The sequence below is a fragment of the Molossus molossus genome, unplaced genomic scaffold (genome assembly GCF_014108415.1).
Source record: "Molossus molossus isolate mMolMol1 unplaced genomic scaffold, mMolMol1.p scaffold_m16_p_17, whole genome shotgun sequence".
NCBI lineage: Eukaryota > Metazoa > Chordata > Mammalia > Chiroptera > Molossidae > Molossus > Molossus molossus.
The window spans coordinates 43,589,084-43,609,812 of NW_023425352.1; positions in this window are offsets into that span (position 1 = coordinate 43,589,084).

Sequence of the window (20,729 nt, forward strand, 5' to 3'; positions counted from 1 at the left end):
CCTTTTTACAATACAAATATTTAATCCTTTCCTGTCTGAACTCTGTCTTCCTGCATGCTGTGCCTTACACACTGCAGAATACAGAAGTGGTACTCAGCGAATAACAAATAACAACCACAATGATGATTGTAATGCACACCGTAATATTGTTACTAGAAATATAATTATGTGAACAGACAATTTACAGAAGAGAAGGGACCTCAGAACCCTTGTGTTGTCAATCTGGCCTCTCTCTTAATCAGGGATAATAATAATAAAAGTATCCCCCTCCCCATCTGCAGCCAGCTTGTCAACACAGCAATATTTATAGAATGCTCTATATAACAATGGCATCTCCATGCAGATGGATTAAGATCGAGGAGCAGCTGCAGATGGCTGTTCATTAACTGAAAGAAGAAAATGAATTTGAACAAAGGCACTTATGGAACCCCTAATTTATTAGTACTGTAATAGGGAAGAGCAGCTCTCTGGAATGGTAACTGAGTAAGACCAGTTACAAAGATAATTGTGAAAACAAGACACAAAATCAGTACAATATACTGGGACATTTTATTGCCTGTAAGTTCTGTGGAATTACAAAGTCAATAGATATCAGACTCAACATCTAATCCTTCATATTTATTAATTACATTCAACAAAACGCTTGCCATCAATCTACAGACCGAAACTAGATTAATATTCTGTCACAAAAACCTGCTCAATTTGTCCAGAGAGAGGTTAAGATTTATTTTACATCTCTATTGTATTTAGTACAGAGCATGTACACACACGCACACACACACACACACACACACACACACACACACACATTCTTTCCTCCAAATACTTTCTGACCAAGGTTCTGAGAATGACTTACATTCCAGGACTAGATGAGGTAAGGTATATTAAATGCCCAACAAAATGTCATAGAGGAAAATGTACTACTCCGGTGTTGGTATTTTTTTTCCCTTCCACAACACAGCTGCCACCTGACCAATAAAACTGTTGTCTACATCATAGCAATGATCTCTACTTCTTCAAAAGTGTTCATAAGTATTTAAAATCTGACATTAGTCAGAATTCATGTCAGTGAATTCCAAAGTGGAAGGAATCTGCTCAATCAAAACAAAAATATTAATTAACAGGTAAATGATAAACACATTGTGGTATTTCCAAATAATGCAATAAAAAAAAACTCAACAATAAAAAGAATCAATATGGTGTTTCCTCAAAAAATTAAAAATTGAACTGCCATTTGACCCAGTGATCCCACTTCTAGCCAAAGAAGCCTGAAACACTGATCAGAAAGAATGTATGTACCCCTGTGTTCAAAGCAGCACTATTTACAATTGCTAAGATCTGGAAACAGCTCAAGTATCCATCAATAGATGAGTGGATAAAAAAGCTGTGGTACATATACACAATGGAACACTATGCAGCTATAAGAAAGAAAGGTCTCTTATCCTTTGAGATGACATGGAGGGACCTGGAGAGTATTATGCTAAGCAAAATAAGCCAATCAGAGAAAGACAAATACCACATGATCTCACTTATTTGTGGAATGTAATAAGCAAAAAAAGCTGATGAACAAAATAGACCCAGAGACATAGAAAGAAGTATGGTTCAGACTGAGAAACTTCAGAAGAGGGGGCAAGCGGGAGGGATGAGAAACCAAAGCACTTATCTGCATGTATTCAGAACCAACGGACATAGACAACAATGCTTGGGAGATAGGGAGGAAGGTGTCTGGGAGGAAAAAAGGAGAAGCATCTGTAACAAAAATAAATTAATTAAAATACAATGTACATTAAAAAAAAAAGGAATAGACTACTGATATACAGCAATATGGATGACTCTCAAAATCGTTATGTCAAGTGAAGGAAGAGAGACACAAAGAGTACAGTACATACTGAATGACTCCTTAAATGAAAGTCTAGAAAAGGTAAGTCTATATTGATTGACAATAGACCAGTCGTTGTCTGAGGCCAGGGGTGAGGAAATGCTCTGGGAAGGGGGTGATGAAATGCTTCTCCCTCTTAATTATAGTGGTGGCTCTATTTGGCAAAACTCATTGAAATGTTCACTTAAACTGAGTTTATTCACTACATGTAAATTATAACTTGATAAATTGGTTTTAAAACTCTTTTACTCAAATATGTTTGAGAAATATTACATCCTATATTCTCCTCTCAGAAATTCATAAGTAATTAATTAAGGACTCTAAATTCATTAAAGGCAATCGAATCATTAAAAGATCTGAGAAATCCTATGGTGGAGAACACTGATTAACTGTTGATTCCCACATTCCCTGAATCTCTGTTACTTACAATCCCTCCCATTTAAAAAATTAAGTCCTATTAATATCCTTGGCTTATTAATGCATTAGCTGTGTGATCATGGGTGAGTCGTTTAAATTCTTTGTAGCACAATTTCCTCACCCGAAAAATGAAATAGTGGCCCCTGTCTCACAGGTGTAGTGAGGATGAAATGAGCTAAGGTCTGTAATGTTCTCCGAATTGTGCCAGGGGCAACTTGTTTGTTACTCAATGTGTTTGGAAATGGAGAGCCTTCCTTCAATCATCCACGTAAGCAGAGAAAGGCAAGATGCATATCATTGTCTCACAGGACCTGAGACGGGATGGGGAAAGTGAGTGATGGGTTCTTGATGAAGAAGCCTTTCAGATGATCTATATGTAAAGTGATGCACAATGATGCTCTAAAGAGGAAAACAAACTTGAATCGACTCCCTGGGTCTGAAGTTTACTGACTGTGTAACATGGGAAGTCAAGTGATGTTTCTAGATCTCAGCTTCCCTTCATTAAAAATAAGGTGGTTGTTAGAGGCGGAAAGCAGATTAGTGATTGCCAGGGGCAGAGAAGAGGGGGGGAATGGAAAGTTACTATTCAATGACTACAGGCTTATTTTTAGAGGGTTGATAAAATGATCTCGTCACAGCGATTCTCAACCTTCCTAATGCCGCGACCCTTTAATACAGTTCCTGATGTTGTGGTGACCCCCAACCATAAAATTATTTTTGTTGCTATTTCATAACTGTAATTTTGCTACTGTTATGTCTTAGGCAACCCCTGTGAAAGGGTTGTTAGACCCCCAAAGGGATCACAACCCACAGGTTGAGAATCACTGGATTAGAGAGTGGTGTTGGTCCTACAACATTGTGAAGGTACTAAAAGCTACTGAATTATACACTTTAAAATTGCGAAAATTCCCAGAAGATGACGGCAGACAGGACTGGAGGGAGGGTGAGTGTGCGAGAGAGTGAGCTAGTGTGTGAGAGAGTGTGAGTGGACATAACGGTAGACAACCAAACTCATGCAGTGCACAGACACAAAGCAGAAGGTTCCTGTGCCGTGGACAGAGCAGCCGGCGACCACGGTAAGTGGCCCTTCAGGGAGCTCCTCCCTGCGCCGCGGGGAGATCCCACCATTTTGGAAGATCCCAGGTCTTCCCTGGGAGGAGGCAGTGGGTGCGGCTAGGGCCCAGCAACCTGAACCACCAGCGCACCCGGCACCATCGGACCAGTGGACACTCTTTGTCAACACAGACCAGTGCACAGTAGTGGAGCTCCTAAGGCACTGGTCAAAGAAGTCACAGACAGCCGGGAGCCCAGCACCATCCCCCATAGTAGCAGCCCGATGAGAGCAACAGAAGCTGGGGAGCAGACATCCATCCCCAGGCAACAGAAACACAGATCAGCAGCTGAGACCCATCCCCCAAAACTACAGCAAAAGCTAACAGGAGCTGAGCCCCACGGGGCAGCAGCACTCCCCAGCCACCAGCTGTGGGACCTGGGGCTCCACAGAGGCCTGTGTGGTCCAGCAACCCACAAGAGCAGTGGGAAGCCGGAGCCGCAGAGGGACTGGTGTGATCCAGCTGCCTGCCCACAGGACCTGCAGGGTGTGGGGGCACCAGAGAGGCCTGTGCGACCGAGTAGGGACTGTACAATCCTGTTACCAGCAGGACCTGTGAGGTGCTGAAGCACCAAAGAGGCCTGTGCGACCCAGCAGTCCATAAGATAGGCATAGAGCCGGGTCCCCAAAAGGGCTGTGTGGTACAGTTACCCATGGGACCTACAGGGTGCAGGGGTACCAGAGAGGCCTGTGCAAACCAGCTGCCCACAAGGTAGACATAGAGGATGTGAAAATGGAGGCGGAGTGAATGAAAGCTACACAGACAATCTCACAGGACCAAATGGGAATTACAACTAAAATAAAGACAAATCCTCGGAAAAAAGGCAACAGAAAAGCAGCAGGAGAGGACCATATAACCAGGGACTCTGATAGGATCTGTGGAGGCGCGAGAGGGTGGCAGGTTGGGAGCCCAGGGAAAGCAGCAGTCTTAGCTGTGAGCAGCACCCTTGGGGAATAAAGACCAAGCGTGCTCCACAACGCAGAGAGCTGGGACAGAGTGCTAAAATAGCCACAGCCACTCATCTAGGGGCTACTGCAGAGTGAGGGCAGATTGGGCTCGAACTCTGTGGGGACACCCGGGATTTGGAGGGCACTCAGAGTTTTTGCTGAGTTGTGGCCACAAAAGATAGTGGCCAGTGTGCAACTTCCAAAAGTTGTGGAGAAAAGCAGCAGCCCACCACCTCAGAGATTTAGCCTTTCCCAGGTGATGCAAAGAAATACAAATTGAGGCTCATTAGCAACTAGCATCTACCCCACCCTCTGGAAATCCTCTAATGCAGAACACCAAGACTACATTCCAAGGTACTGAGTAACTGATACTACTAGCCTCCAGGAAAAAGCTAGAGGATAACTGAACCTTTCCTGGGCTTGCAAACTACCCAGGAAAGTAAGACTTGACAGTGGTATTTAACATGGGCCCACCAAGGCTCATCCACACCCAGTAGAGGGAGCCACAAACAGCAGAACACCAACACCCACAGGGAAAATTTGGCAGGCTCCAAAATCCACTGAGATAGCCAAAATGGTGACACAAATCCCAAATGAAAGAACAAGAGAACTCTATTGAAGATGAGATCAATGAAATGCAGCTAAGCAAATAAGCAAATTATCAGAGGTAGAGTTTAGAGCCATGATCTTCAGGAAGCTCAACAGCATGCATAAGGACATTAGCACCATGAGCAAAGATATAGAAACATTGAAAACCAACCAAGTGGAAATGAAGAATGACATAGCAGAAATAAAGAACACTTTGGAAGGACTAACCAGCAGAGTAGAGGAAGCTGAGGACTGGATCAGTAAATTAGAAGACAGGGTAGATAAAATCAACCAATCAGAAAACCAAAAGGAAAAAACAATTAAAAAACAGGAAGATAGCTTAAGAGAATTGTGGGAAAACAGACAACGTAATAACATTCACATCATAGAAGTCTCCAAAGAGGAAGAAAATGTGCAAGGGTTAGAGAAAATATGTAAAGACATAGTGACAGAAAACTTTCCTAACTTGGTGAAGGGAGAAGGCATTCAAGTTCAAGAAGCACAGAGAGCCCCAAGTAAGAAGAACTCAAACAGGCCCACACCAAGACACATAATAATTAAAATGCCAAAAATTAAAGACAAAGAGATAATCCTAAAGGCAGCAAGAGATAAGCAACAAGTCACCTACAAAGAAAACCCCATAAAGCTCTCAGCTGAATTCTCAACAGAAACACTACAGGCAAGAAAGGAGTGGTAGAAAGTAATCGAGGTCATGAAAAACAAGGATCTGAATCCAAGACTACTCTATCCAGCAAGGCTATCATTCAAAATAGAAGGTCAAATAAACAGCTTTCCAGACAGAAAGAGGCTAAAGGAATATATTAACAACAAACCAGCACTGTGAGACATGATAAAAGGACTGCTGTAATTAGTAGAAGAAATAGGAAGAAAAATAGAACCACACTGAACAAAAGTGGCAATAAATAAGTACATATCAATTATCACTTTAAATGTGATTGGTTTGAATGCTCCAATAAAAAGACACAGAGTAGCTGATTGGACAAGAAAGCATGACTCACATATATGTTGTTTACAAGAAACCCACCTCACAACAAAAGATTCACATAAGTTGAAAGTGAAGGGATGGAAAAAAATCTTTCAAGCAAACGGAAAGCAAAAAAAAGTTGGGGTAGCAATACTCATATCTGATAAAGTAGATTTTAAAATGAAGGCCATAACTAGAGAGAAAGAAGGTCACTACATAATATTGAAAGGATCTATCCAACAAAAAGATATAACCTTGGTAAACATATATGCACCCAACATAGGAGCACCAACATATATTAAAAATCTTTTGGAGGATTTAAAAGGAGAAATCAACAGCAAAACAATCATAGCAGGAGACTTTAACACCCTGCTGACATCACTGGATAGATCTTCTAGACAAAAAATTAATAAGGAAACACAGACTCTAAATGAAGTGCTAGATTAAATGGATTTAATAAATATCTACAGAGAATTACACCCCTAAACTGCAGAATTCACATTCTTCTCAAGTGCACATGGGACATTCTCAAAGATAGACCACATGTTAGGGCACAAACTAAGTCTCTACAAGTTCAAAAAAATTGAAATCATATCAAGCATCTTCTCAGATCACAATGGCATGAAACTAGACATCAACTGCAAGAAGAATATGCAAAGACATTTGAAAACAAGGGTTAGAGAAAATATTTAAAGACATAGTGACAGAAAACTTTCCTAACTTGGTGAAGGGAGAAGGCATTCAAGTTCAAGAAGCACAGAGAGGCCCAAATAAGAAGAACCCAAACGGGCCCACACCAAGACACATAGTAATTAAAATGCCAGAAATTAAAGACAAAGAGAGAATCCTAACGGCAGCAAAAGATAAGCAAAGGTTACCTACAAAGGAAACCCCATAAAGCTCTCAGCTGACTTCTCAACAGAAACACTACAGGAGGCTAAATAGCATGTTATTGAACAATGAATGGGTTACCATGGAGATCAAGGAAGAAATTAATACCTTCCTTGAAACCAATGAAAATGAGCACACAACAACCCAAAATCTATGGGATGCAGTGAAAGTAGTTCTGAGAGGGAAGTTCATAGCACTACAGGCCTACCTCAAAAAACAAGAAAAATTTCTAGTAGACTGTCTAACCTCACAACTTAAAGAACTAGAAAGCAAATAAAAAGAAAACCCAAGAGCAAGTAGAGGGAAGGAAATAATAAAGATCAGAGCAGAAATAAATGACATGGAGACCAAAAAACAATTCAAAGGATCAATGAAATAAAGAGCTGGTTCTTTGAAAAGATAAACAAGATCGATGGACCTTTATCTAGACTCACCAAGAAACAAAGAGAGAAAACCCAAATACACAAAATCAGAAATGAAAGAGAAGAAATAATAATTGACACCACAGAAATACAAAGGATCATTAGCAAATGTTATGAACAATTATACGACAACAAATTTGACAATCTAAACAAAATGGACAAATTTCTAGAAACATATAGTCTCCCAAATCTGAATGGAGAAGAGATAGAAAACTTGAACAGACCAATAACAACAGAAGCAACTGAAGATATAATCAAGACTCTTCCAGCAAACAAAAGCCCAGGCCCAGACGGCTTCACAGGGGAATTTTACCAAACATTCAAAGAAGAACAAATACCCTTTCTCCTCAAACTATTTCAAAAAATTAAAGAAGAAGGAAGACTTCCAAACTCATTTTATTAGGCCAGCATAATTCTAATTCCAAAACCATAAAAAGACACTACAAAGAAAGAAAACTACAGACCAATATCCCTGATGAACATAGTTGCCAAAATCCTGAACAAAATACTAGCAAATCGAATCCAGCAATACATCAAAAAAATTATTCACCTGGTCATTAAAAAAAGAAATAGAGGAAGATATAAAAAAGTGGAAGCACATACTTTTTTCATGGAATGGAAGAATTAACATCATTAAAATGTCCATACTACCGAAAGCGATCTATAGATTCAATCCAATCCCCATCAAAATAACAATGACTTCACAGAACTAGAACACATATTCAAAAGTTCATATGGAACCAAAAAAGACCCCAAATACCCACAGCATTCTTGAAAAAGAAGAACAAAGTTGGAGGGATCACATTACCAGATTTCAGGTTATAATACAAAGCCACTGTAATCAAAAGAGCCTGGTACTGGCACAAGAACAGGCAGATAGATCAATGAAACAGAATAGAGAACCCAGAAATGGACCAAAGACAATATGCTCAATTAATATTTGACAAAGGGGGCAAGAGCATACAGTGGAGTAAGGACAGCCTCTTTCGTAAATGGTGTTGGAAAAATTGGACAGCTTCATACAAAAAAATGAAACTAGACCATCAACTTACACCATACACAAGAATAAACTCAAAATGGATAAAAGACTTAAATGTGACTCATGAATCCATAAAAATCCTAGAAGAAACTGTAGGTAACAAAATTTCAGACTTCATACACAGAAGAATTTTCACTGATACATCCCCTAAGGCAACAGAAACAAAGGAGAAAATGAACACATGGGACTACATCAAACTCAAAAGCTTCTGCACAGCAAAAATAAAAAAATAAAAATAAATAACCACCAAAATGGGAAGGCAACCCACTCTATGGGAGAGCATAATTGCCAATGATACATCAGGTAAGGGGTTAATTTCCAATATATATAGAGTGCTTATACAGTTCAGCAAAAGGAAGACAAAGAACCCAATTAAAAAATGGGCAGAGGAACTAAATAGACACCTCTCCAAACAGAGGTGTGTCTCTCTTAGGACATACAAATGGCTTAGAGACATATGAAGAAATGCTCAACATCACTAATCATCAGAGAGATGAAAATTAAACAACAATGAGGTATCACCTCACACCTGTCAGAATGGCCGCCATCAACAAATCATCAAACAACAAGTGTTGGCGAGGGTGTGGGGAAAAGGGGACTCTAGTACACTGCTGGCGGGAATGCAGACTGGTGCAGCCACTATGGAAAACAATGTGGTGTTATCTCAAAAAATTAAAAATTGAACTTCCATTTGACCCACTGATCCCAGTTCTAGGAATATACCCTAACAAACATGAAATACCAATCAGAAAGAATATATGTACCCTCATGTTTATAGCAGCACTATTTACAATAGCTAGGTTCTGGAAACAGGCCAAGTGTCCATCAGTAGATGAATGGATAAAAAAGCCTTGGTACATATACACAATGGAGTACTATGCAGCTGTAAGAAAGAAAGATCTCTTATCCTTTGAGACGACATGGAGGGACCTGGAAAGTATTATCCTAAGCAAAACAAGCCCAGCAGAAAAAGACAAATACCACATGATCTCACTTATTTATGGAATATAATGAGGAATGGGATAGTCCCAGAGACGTGGAAGTAGGGTACAGACTAACAATCCCCAGAAGAACTGGTCGTGGGAGAGATAAACCACAGAACTCATATGCATGTATGCATGAACAATGGACATGGACAACAAAGCTCGGGACTGGGCGGGGAGGGAGGGGGAGGGAGAAATCAGTGGAGGGAAAAGGAGGAACATATGTAACAAAAATAAATTAATTAAAAATTAATTAATTAATTAATTAAAATTGTTAAAGCAGCGAGTTTTCTTTCAATAAAGACTATTAAGTGGTGCCCCACCGGTGTGGCTCAGTGGTTGAGCGTCGACCCATACAACAATAGGTCGCCGGTTGGATTCTCGATCAGGGCATGTGCCCTGGTTGTGGGCTTGATCCCCAGTGGAGGGCATGCAGGAGGCGGCCAATTGATGTTCTCTCTCATCGATGTTTCTATCTCTCTCTCCCTCTCCTTTCCTCTCTCTCTGAAAATCAATAAAGAAAAAAAATTTAAAAAAAATATTAAGTGGTTGTAATACTTAATATTCTAGATCCCTCATAGTTTGTTCATTCATTTATTTATTCAATACATTTTTATTAAGCTTCTATTATATAACACAGTAATGAACAAAAAAGACATGGTCCCTAACCTCCCCAGAATTATATCATTGGAGCTTTTCTTCCTATTGTTGACCCTAGTCTAAGGTATCATGCCTTGTTTTCTTTCAATCATGGTATAATTTAAAAGGCTGGAAAGTATGCTAAGGATTTGATGCTATGACATCAGTTATAATTTGATATTATGTGCAGAAGGAAGAGAGGGAAAAGACTACCAATTATTCAGCCTCAAGTAGCAGTCACTGTGGACTTGACTGGGTTTCTATCCCTAAATTCTCACCAGATTCATGTGAAATTGGTGCTATCATGCACATAATGCCAGATGAACTAAGCCTCAAAGAATTTAAGTAAATCTTATTTGGATTACAGATTTTATAAGTGCTAGTGAGGAATCAAAATACACAAGTCCATGGATTGCATATAATACTACATTTACTCCTATAATATAATTCTTATAAACCTAACATTTATATACAATGTAGAGTACATGTGACATTAAGACTTACAATGTTTGCTGTGAAGTTTGGCCTCACCGTGACAGATGCCAGCAAACAGAGTTAACAAGGTGAAGAAAACTAATTAGAGGCCAAAGTGCTGGTGATGCCTAGAGAAATATATTTTGTGGTATTTAAATATTTAAGATAGTTGTTAATATTTAAAACCATTGTTTAGGATAGTTTTTTTTCATCTAAGGAAGAACATTGTTATAAAATTTCTTGTGCAACTCCTAAAAGACTCTATTAAAATAAAATTTTGTGGTCATCATAGCTTTTAACCAGATACTGACTGGGCACACTATTAAAAAAATGACCTTGACAGGCATGTTCTCATAGTCATTTACAGTTTGCATGCCTGCATCAAGTAACTACTGAAATGCAACTGGCAAGGAAATTAAAGACAGATTGGATAGTAAAAAATATGGAGAGAAGACAAACATGGGCCATTTACTTTGGTTAGTAATTCAGTGACACAAAGCTATCGCTACATTTAAGTTATATTATCATCTGAGGTGTTTGGTGGGTTGAAATATTTCCTTTAATTGGCGTCTCAGTTAATATAAAAGTTAGATTAATCCTTCACAATCCAATAAATTGTTTATTAGCTGGAAAGGAAATTTTCCAAGCAAAGCATGGCCCCTACTATTTTTCAGTTATATCTTATTTTCTTTTTCATTTCTGAGCTACAACTATCATTGTAACATAAAAGAAAAGTCATGATAGAAAACACATTGTTTCTGACTTTAAAATTGGTGCCTCTCCTGTTTTAATGTCAAATAGAATGTTTCTCTAGGTTTACTGAGAGAAATCTGTTATGAAGTTAAGAAAATGTCTTTCTGATCTCATTTGTTAAAAAATTTTCTTGAATGAGTTTTAACTTTTGTCTAATGCATTTTTCTACATCTATTGATATGAGAATACTGAGTTTTCTCTTTTATTCTGTTAAAAATTGTGTACTACATAACCCTGGACAGGTAGCTCAGTTGGTTGGAGCATGGTCCTATGCACTAAAAGGTTGTGTGTTCGATTCCCAGTCAGGGCACATACCTGGGTTGTGGATTTGATCCCTAGTTGGGGCACATGCATGAGGCAACAAATCAATATTTCTCTCTTACATCAATGTTTCTCTCTCTCCCTTCTTCTCTCTCTAAAATAAATAAAAACATATACTTGAGTGAGGGGAAAAAAAACCAACAACATGTGTATTACATAATATACTTTTGGAAATCAAACCATCCTCACATTCCTGGGATAATGCTGGCCCTCACCCATAAAGCCTTACTTCCTGCCAGTTTCCCCAATGGCCTCAATCAACAGGCTAGTCCTATTTGAACTTCTTTCAGTTCCTGGAATAAATTTATTTTCACACATCATATATGATGTTTCTTATCCCTGGCACAGCCTTCTGGGCTTGTCTCTCCCCCAACACACCAACTTTATTAAAGTATTGTCTATTACCTTAAGCTTAAACAAGCTTTTGAGGGGAAATATATCTTGATACCTTCCACTCCTCAACCCCTCACCACAGCACCCACTATTTGTTCTTTAATATCACTTATATTAAGTTGTAATTATCTGTTTAATTTTTTTTCTTTCTAAATATACTGTACACTTCATGGAGAAAATACTAGGTATTTTTCAGTAAAGTTTCCCCTATACCCCACAGAGGGAGAGAGAGGGAGGGAAAGGGAGAGAGAGAGAGAGAGAGAGAGAGAGAGAGAGAGAGAGAGAGAGATCAGCGTAACAGCAAGGAGAGAGTGGGGGAAGGGGGATGGAGAGAATCTTCAAATTACATTTCTGAGGTGATGCTAAACATGAAAAAGTTTATGATTTTTAAATTAGTATCAGAATTGTCTGATTTTATTCAAAATATGCTATGCATGGGGGCAAAAGTAGGTTAACAGTTGTTTATATGGAAAAACACATGCAGGTTATGATTATTACAATAACTTTATGAATTTAAAGGAATGTCACAATGGCACAGTAAACCTACTTTTGCCCACCCCAGTATCTAGAAAATCTGTTTTGTGAGCTTATTGGCCATCAAAAGAAGCAACACGATGGAGACTGAAGGAAAGGCATTTCCATGAAGCATTTCCTTTCAGTAAAAACAAAGCTGTATCTTTTTTTTTTTAATCCCATATGAAGAATTACAAGGCATTGATTCATGTTTGAGATCTTGAAAACTATTATTTTGTTATATAATCCCAGCAGTTGAGATATAAAGACACTGCAATTTCAGTAATTCTGGTGTTAAAATGCCAGTATCTCAGACATTGTCACAGAAGGTCCAGAGCAACAACAGGATGAAAGGACAAAATCTTAGAAGAGAAAAGAAGAGGACAATTATATCTAGGACAACCCTAGTGAGAATCAAGGGTGTTGGAAGTAAGCAAAAGATAGAGATGAGCCTGCTTCTTAACCATTTCTAGATTAATAAAATTATATTTCAGTGCCAACAGCATTTAGATTTCCTTTCCTTTTCCACTCCATTCTCACTGATGACTCTTGATCTATACTCTCATCAGTTTATGCCTGTATTCTAGCCTTTAATCTCTTCCTGTTTCCATCTATTGCGTCCTAGTAATATTGTGATGCATGTCTTTCTTCCCACTTCATCTAGGGACATTTATGTGTCTCCCCTGTAAGTCCAAACAGTCTTGGAGGTTTGTCCATGATGTAACAGGAAGAACATAAAATATTGTGGTAAAAATAATAAATATATATATATATATATATAAAATTTAAGTTGAAGCCACTTCATTGCTTCAACTCTAGGTGTCTTTCTTGCCAAGAAAAGGTGGGAGTGGGAACTGTCACATTCTTGCAGTCCCATCTTCCTTCTCATCACATTTGGGTCCAGTCTTCTTACATAGGTTTCTAAATTCCAGATTAATCTCCCTGATTTTTTTGTCCATCTCTGTGTCTTCTACTGTTGTCATCAACTTGATTGCCAATATCCTGACCAAATACCGAATTTGCCTGCCAGTGAACACAGTTTCAAATGTTCTCGGTCTTCTTATTCATCTCTGCCACAGAAATTGTCTTGACCTTGTTGCTTTTCTAAACACCTTAATGTGTTTCAGAAATCAGGAAGGTCTTATTATTTGTTAAGTAAATAAATAAAAACCAACATTTTTGGCAGAATTTTATGGTTTTATTAACACAAATACAATGAGCACACAATCTGTCTATTCACTTTCTTTGCCGTGCAGCCTGGCATTGGGTTTGGTGACTTTGATGGCAGCTGGGCTGCTGTCTCCACAGTGTTTTGCTTGCGGTTCCTTGAGGAGACTGGTGAGCAGTCTCAGCACAGTGAGATCTGTTGCACATCAGCAGCTCCCTGACGCTGTGCACCAGGAACTTCCAAATCCCCTGGGCAGCGTGTGCTTGGTGTTCTTGTTGCTCCCATCACCAATATTTCTGCCATTTTCACTCAATTTTGACATATTGGTCTGACTGGTGATGGAAAAACTTCTTGCTTCTCTTTTTTACAGTCTTGGGCTTCACAAGGGGTCTGAAGGCAGCCCTGATGCTGAGTAGGAGATGGCTGTCACCTCAGTAGGCAGGACCAAGGAAGAACAATGAAAGCCACAATTGAAAGAGTGTGACACACTCTTTTCCTGCTCTGTGCATGCTGATTCAGAGTTAACCTACTTGCTGCTGACTCCTACTCTCCCGGCTGGTTCTGCTTCAGACCTTGACCCACATCTACATCCCAACCACCATGCCTTTTCTTCAGTTCCCATCCATCTGCAACCTTCATACCTTCCTGGTGCAAAAAAGATTGGCTTTCATTATTTTGTTCCCTATTCTCTTAAGAATTCACAAAATTCAACTGCTTAACACATTGGCTCTCAAATCATGCTTATCTCTCACTGGCACCCAGGCGTTCCACTGCAAACTACAAATAATGGGACTCTTGTCCTATTACACAGAAAAATTAGATGAATGAATTCAATTTTCTCATTGCAATGCCCTTCTGGATTTCTGTTAGTCATAGCACACAATGAAAGCCTAGACATTCAATAGACCAGTGACTAAATATTCATTAATTTAACTTTGCCAGTATTTGTGGTTGGGATTTATATGGACTTAAAAGCAGGCTCCTAACGAGTAAAGGGTTTGAGGATTTTTATGACCAGACTGTGATTATTTAATAATTTGGGAATATGGTATAATAATAAAATAAAATGTCAAATAACTATCTACTCTCCATATATATTTATATTCTACATATATGGTATACATAGTATACTACTATATATAATATATACTTATATATTAATATATAATAATCCTCAGCTGTGTCTCAGCTGAAACAAAGACAAGCCACAGCCCCAAATTTCAGTTTTTAGCATTGTATCAATTACTGTTTTCCGTCATGAATATATGCAAATAAATACATCCATATACACACATACACAGAAGTATTGCAGTGTGATACCGTCTGCTGGTGAACATTTATAACTCCAATATATTTTACTTTATAAATGAGAGCAATACTATTTTCTACATCTCTCCAATCTTTTTTCCTTTTACCTCTTTTTGCTTTTTAGTTTTTGAAACATAAAGTCTGTATGCTTTTGATTAAAATAAAAAGTCTCTTTCTGTTAATAATCAGAATTAATTTCAGACAAGGCTAAGAGTATAGTTCCTTTGGAAATATGCCTAGGAGACCCCATGAGTGTCTGTAACACTTAAACCTTCACTAAATATCCTATGATATATTTATCAAATAACATATCTGTTTATATCAAGCTTTACAATAACTCACTCTCATGCATTAGGCAGACATATGGATTGTTTAATGACATTGGCATGTCTTCTGTCTCCAGAGCTGTTTCCTGCCATGGCATCACACACTATAAAGAAATCATAGATGCATTTTTTTGTATCTCATTTTTTTTTTTTTTTTGAGCAAGGAATGAATTTTAGAATAACTGCTTGGCTCTGCTACATGGTCTAAAAATGACTGATAAAGCTTTTAAAAAAAAAAAAAAACATAGGTTAAAAAAATAATTCTAAGACACTGATATACAAAGATCCCTGAATTCGTTTTGGAAATGTTGTAACCCTGGTAATATATTCTGGTGATCTAGGTGACCGTCACTATTCAGTTTGATGCTTTTCTAAACCAATATTCTGGGGAGATGTTTATAACTGTTTTCCTTAATCCCCAGCTGAACTGATAAAGGTGATTTTCTGAAATCAGGAGGAAAGAAACATTCCAAGTAATCACTAGTGATAACATTTGCTGGATAAACTTCAGATATCTAAAAATAGAAGGACATCGGTTCCTAGTTCTACAAAGAGAACTGATGTCAGCAGCATCAGGATGTGCAACTTAGACAGAGTGAAAACACCCCATGGGGTCATATAACTCACCAGAGTCATTTTGAAGTTCTGTATGTAAATTGTATAAAACTCCCAACAATATAATCCTCAGGATATGGGGATGATTGGCAGGCTGCAAAGCTTTTTCTTTAGACTCAAACAGTTCTTTGATACAAACAATATTTTTCATTTCAAAGGTAATTGTTGGTAGCCAATAGGCACTGATGGTCCCATGTGGGTAGCACAATAAGTACATTGCCTTTCAAAAAACAGTATTGCTTTTCATGTGATAGAGACCATTTGTGCAATTGAAAACCCATTCAGAAAGCACACTGATAGACAGACCCGTTAAAATTCCAAGATGTAAATGTATTGAAGTGCACTATTAGGCTTTCACACAAAAGATCCTTGGAAAATAATTTAATATATATATTCAGCCATCATTGTATTTACTCTTTTGGCAATAATTCATTTTTCCTTATTTTCCACTGCACTTAGCGAAAATCCTCAGCTGTGTCTCAGCTGAAACAAAGGCAAGCCACAGCCCCAAATTTCAGTTTTTAGCATTGTATCAATTACCGTTTTCCACTGTCCCATTTTTGTTTCTTACCAGAAATTTGTAAATAACCCACAGAACACAGAGATGATAAATGATTGAATAGCCTATCCCTAGCCAGAAATGTCCAGGAAAGTACATTTTCTAATAAGTCTTGTAAATTGTCTTTTTTTTTTTTTTTAATCTCCCAGAGTGAGTTTATTTTACAACAAATAGGAAATGGTTTTTGTCTTTTCATTTTATTTCTACTAATCCTTTTCAGAAAGAAAGCAGGCCAGTAAGAGAGATCTTTGGGTTGTTCAATATTTGTACTTATTGACAGAGCCAAAGAAAACATGTAACAAAATGAACTATTAAAAAGCATAAAGCCAAGAATAAAGTTTGCTGCATTACCATTCAAAAGATTAACCATAATCTTATTAAGACATAAAAGTAGAGTTTTCAAAGAAACCCCCACTCAAAGTTCTGAATGATCCATTGTCTGAAAGAAAATCAATCTCTACATAACATCAAAAATAATCTTTTACAAATCTCTACATACTATTCATAACTAGGCAATAAAAATAATAAAAGTTCAGTGATTATCTTGAGCCATTATTAAATCACTTCCTATAAAATGAAAAACTTATTTAACTGTGTCTTTGTACCTGGGAAAGATTTGGTCATAATAAAATAAGTGGGACTGTCTGGCCAGTGTGGCTCAGTGGTTGAGCATCGACCCATGCACCAAGAGGTCGCCGGTTCGATTCCCGGTTGGGACACGTGCCCAGGTTTGGGCCCGATTCCCAGTGGAGGACATGCAGGAGGCAGCCAGTCGATGTTCTCTCTCATTGATGTTTCTCTCCTTCTCTTCCTCTCCCTTCCTCTCTCTAAAATCAATAAAGAAAAAAAAAAACACAAAAAAAAACAAAAAACAAGTGGGACTAAAGAAGCACAGTTCATTTTTATCTCTTCATTGAGTCACTGTGTGACCTTCAAACAGTTGCTTAATCTCTCTGTTTCATTTTTACCTTGTGTGAAAATGAGAGTTCACTTAAACTACAAAATCAGCAAAGATGCCAGAAGGACTGAAGGCATCATTTTCCTAAAAGTGCATACAGCTACTGAGAAACATATATCTGTGCACTAAAATTAAAAATCTATATTTCAAAATGAATGCTCTTACTATGGTGTGTGCTAGAAAAGCTGCATGCTCACTAAAACAAATGTAGATTTCAAGTGCTATTTTTCTAATAAATGTCTTCAGGCTTTTTCAGTTTTCCCAGCATAACTTTATCTAATCTAGGGTCTCGTGGGCTATATCTACTGTACCCATGTTATCATCATCATCAAATAGTCTTCTAGATACTTTGGCTAAACTCCAGAATGCTTGTTAATGACAACACAATAATAATGCCTTATTTATGGATACCACTTTGCACTTGACAGTCTAATGTACATAATGCTCTCTTGGTTAGTACATGATTGTTTTAAGGGTGATTGTACACTTACTATGACTCTAGTCCTTCTGAGCTAGGGAGTTGGTGGCATTTGTCATCCAGAAATGGAAAGTTTCTGGGATTTTTGCCACGTAAGCCAGACCATATGATTCACCAGTATAATTGTCTTCATTGGATATAATAACACGAGTTTGGCTATAGCAAGGAGTATGAAAGCCAGTGCCTACAGGTCAAGATACTAGAATAAATGAAGTGAAACTGGTGTTGAGACAATAAGGTCAGAGGACCTTGTCGATCTGGCAACTTGGTTCTGATTGTTGCCATGAGTCCATTCAAGCCCATTATCAAGCTCTGCAAAAATGTTAACATCAATACTATACATACATGTAAAATATCCCAATTTTAAAACATAGTACTCCAAGTATTTTAAGAACTGTGAGAGAGAGCTCTGTGCTATAGGAAGTCTCACATTATCAAAAAGTTCATTATAAAAAACAGTGCTTTAATAGAAAGTGGAGAGCAAATGCTTGAGGGTTTTAGACACTTTAACACAAGTCTTTATCCTGTATAAATTTTCCAATAGTGGTGGTTTTTATCATTATGTAAGTGTAGACCTATAATAACTAAACATCACGGAGTGTTGACTTCATATGGATTTTTGCTCAAGAGCAACATTTTTTTACCACCATAAGCACCATCGCTGATATAGCTCTTCTTACATTTCCATCACTTTCCTCATCACTGTTAAGATAAACAAACCATAAAGTCACTCATACAAAAGAGATGGGTTATAAACACCACTGCATTGTACATGGGTTGCTTCTGATTTCCACCTCATTAAAACCTGAGACACACACACTGTACTCAGATATGCACAAAAAAGTGGTATTTTTATTTTTCTATAACTATCTTCATCTCACTCTGAGACATCCATTGCTGCTGATGGCAGAAAAAAAAAAAATACTTCAAAACTTGCTGCTTACAATATCTTAGGCCCTTCTAGTGTCAAGTCATTTACTTTTGGTTTGAATAGCTCATTTCAGAAATGATGAAGGCAACTCAAAGTTCAATTCCTATCCAATCTGCCTCTTTCCTCACGCTCCCCAGGGCAGCTTCTGGTTGCAAGGGTTACTTTTCTCTCCTGCTGGCCGGCAGAGGGGGCCCAGGGTCCTCACACTCTTCTGGATCTCCACTGACCACCTGTGGGTGTCCAGCTCTGATGTCCAGTAATGAAGAGCTGACTTAATTGATCATTGGCATATATAAAGCCAAATAAACAGATATGGGGAGTGAGTGAGTCATCACTCTCTGCTGATCTGGCCCTTATTCTACTTATTATTATTATTATTATTATTGTGATAAAATACACATGAAAAGCTTATCATTTAAATTGTAAATTAAGTAGCATTAAGTTCATTGACAATGTTCTGCAGTGATCAGCACTCTCTAGTTCCAGAAGGTTGTTTTGTTATCCCAAATGGAAACTACGTACTCAGTAAACAGTCTTTCTCCATTCTTTCTTCCCCCCAGCCCCTGTCAACCACCAATATATGTTCTGTCTCTGTGAATTTGTCTATTCTGGATAGTTCATATAAATGGTATCATATAATAAGTAGCTTTTTTATACCAAATTTATTATAATTGTCATATATAGAATATAATTTTTAAAAGGGATTTAATATGCTTAAAGAAATAAAATAGGCAATCAAAACTATGAGCTGATAACAGAGAGATGAAACCACAAAATTTTATCAGATCCCTCCCCTTTTCTGATCTAGAATGGGTTTATTTTTTATCTCTGTTCAAAGTTCAATCTCATCATGGGAAACTATTTTTTCTTCAGCATCACTTAAAAAAAAATCAAAATATTCAAATATATACAAAACTGAGAGAATAATATACCAAATATCTATTTACCCATCAACAATATTCAGCAGTGGTTAACTCACAGACACTCTTGTTTGCTCATAGCCCCTTCCCCAAACACTCCCCCACTATCTATTTTGAAGTAAATCCCAGACATCGTTATATTTAATCTGTAAACATTTCTCAATTTTATCTCTAGAAGATATTCTTTAGAAATGTATAATCACAATACCATTATCACCTTTAAAAATGATTCCTATCTTTTTTTCAATTTTCTCATAATGTTATTTCACAATTTGTTTTCATTAGGATTCAAATGTACATTGCAGTTGTTTTTATGTCCCTTAAGTCTGTTTTAATCTATAGATTGCACCTTCATCTTCTTTTTCCTTTCCTCATATTCTGTTTGTTGAAGCAACTAGGCCATTTCTCTTCCAAGTGTACTACAAACTGGATTTTATTGACTGCCTCTCTGTGGTGTCATTTAATCTGCTCCTCTATCTTCTGTATAAGCTGTAAATTGGTAGTTAGATCTAAAGGCTTGATTCAAGGTTTTGCTGTTTTTATTTTTTACTTTTGGCAATGGTTTTAGGAGTAAAGCACACTTCCATCAAGAGACATATAATGTCTTTCTTTTTTGCTGTTAACAATTCATAATTACTGCCTCGGTCCATTATTTCCAGAGTAGCAGAAATAGTAATATTCAATTCTATCATTCTTTCTTTACTCATTTGCTAAAATGTAACCATAAAGAGAACTTTCTCTTATCAACATTTAATGGCCCTGAGGCATAATTCAGAAAGAGAAAACAGGATAAAAATTTTACTCTAATACTTTATTGACCAGTTTTCAAAACAATGCATTGGGTCCTTAGCATTCTCCAAATGTGTCCAATGACACCATAATTTTTTAAATTAGTATTATTATTAACTCATAGATTTAAACAGATTTGATATATTTTAATTTACTACATTTGTTTTACTTTCAATTATCAAATTGTCCTAACTTTAGCCAGTGGAGGTTTCATGGAGTTGACTCGTGAATCTTTTTGATATTCCCTTGTAATCCTTTAAATCATACTTGCTTCTTAGTAAAAACACAACACTTTTTAAGAAGTTTTTGAAGTAGTTTTCC